The 1,811-nt window shown below is 43.0% G+C and overlaps 1 non-coding gene across 1 annotated transcript; it reads right to left on the reverse strand.

Moving 5' to 3' along the window:
- Nucleotides 1–1,456: 1,456 nt before the first annotated feature.
- Nucleotides 1,457–1,528, reverse strand: TRNAH-GUG (transfer RNA histidin (anticodon GUG)). The gene has a single exon. It is a non-coding gene; the product is annotated as a tRNA-His (tRNA).
- Between the last annotated feature and the right edge of the window lie 283 nt (nt 1,529–1,811).

Below are 1,811 nucleotides of genomic sequence, written 5' to 3' on the forward strand. Positions count from 1 at the left end.
TGAATGTGGAGGGAGGGCTTGTAGCACTCTAGGCAAAGCCTACTTTAAATTTTACAACCTTCAGTCCTCACTGACAAAAGGGCGTCTGGAGCCTGACAGCCGGCAGGTGGGCAGAGGCTTAGAAAGCTGATTTCAGTGTCTTCTGACAGATTATCGAAGACGCGCTGCTATTCCCTTCCACAAACGCCAGGAATGCATGAAATGCGCAGTACCGACGGTCGCCTGAAGTGCGAGACGAAGGTACTGCGCATGCGCGACATAGAAAGACAAAAAGCCGGCTGAAAATGAGAGACGCGCGAGGAACGCACGTCTCTCAGCTCCCACTCCCACTCCACAACTGGAAAATCGGGCGCAGAAGAGCAAGCCCGCAGGCGGGGGGTGACCACACGCCCCCAAGGCAAAACCAGCGCGAAGGCAATCGCTACAACAAATGCGACAATAGCAATCGGCTAAAACACATACAGTAAGGTAAGCAGAGCAAGCACGCAATAACTGTAGTCAAAATTACCCAAAGCGCAAAGAGTAATGCACAAAGCGCAAGGAATAAAGTAAAAAATGCACTTAACTGGCTGCGGAGCAGCAAAGAAAGAGGAAGGACTGTCCTCTTGGTTACCTTTTATACTTCACCTACTCTATGGTATCCTAAGTGTTCATGGGATATGTAGTTTATTGTTTTTTCTTTACTATTGTGATTGGCTGCTGTATTTTTGGTAGTAAAGAAATGAGACGGCATAATCGGAGCCTCCGTCCTGACATAGAATTGAGTCCCTAATACCACGCCTGAATAATGGCTGATATATTCCTCAGTGCCTATTCAAGGTATATTATTATGCATTATGCGATAGTATACCCAATTGGTATGTTGCTTCAATGCTACCAATTTGGTATGATGTCTCAATTCATTTTGTTAGTGTCCTAATTTTGCCCCATGAGCTCTGTGCGGGAGGGGAGAGACGCTTTTAGTCAAACTTACTTCAAACCTACTCCCTCGCCCAGCATACTGTGCTTGCCACAGCAAGTGTATTAGATAGTAGTCTACTTCTTAGTAGCAAGAATTCCAGTTCAAAAATTGCAAATGGAAATGTTTCCCTGAGATATTCACCATCTGTATCAAATTATCGATACTTTGATACCGTAAAATGCATTCCTATATCATGAGAGATACAGCCAGTGATTGACCGCAGCGCAATTCTTCAGTGACTTAAAAAAAAAATTAAACGTTCAACAAAATAATAACAAATGTTTCTACATATTCGAAAAAGTTACAATAATGTGCAGGACCTTTTACGTTTATGAAAAATTGAAACACAAAATCTAGAACAAGCTAACTACGAAGCGCATACGTTGAATGATGTTAATGTGAACAAATATGTTAATTTTAAAATTTTAAACATCTTCATTGAAGAAAATAATACTAAAAATGACGCCCATCTGCCGTGACATTGCCTCACCGCAATGCCGTGACTCGGATTCGAACCGAGGTTGCTGCGGCCACAACGCAGAGTACTAACCACTATACGATCACGGCGAGCTACATGGGCTCTGAATGCCTGCTCTGCCTGTAGTTTACATGAGGTTCAAAATCACCCGACTGGTGACGGAATGGTCTGTGTTATTCTATCAACCAATAGGAAATCAGAAACCTTTATGTATGCGGCTGTAACCATTAAAAAGTCAGGCAAACTAACTGTCTCTGCTAACATGGAGAATACAAATTTGTCTAGTGAAAGGCGCCATTTTTTATCGCTCGGAACGGTGTTTGAAGAAAAAAGGGTTTCGTTTGCTAAAGGAAGGGAAAGAGTTCCGATTCC

This window comes from Lissotriton vulgaris, chromosome 2_2, assembly GCF_964263255.1.
Source record: "Lissotriton vulgaris chromosome 2_2, aLisVul1.2, whole genome shotgun sequence".
Lineage (NCBI taxonomy): Eukaryota > Metazoa > Chordata > Amphibia > Caudata > Salamandridae > Lissotriton > Lissotriton vulgaris.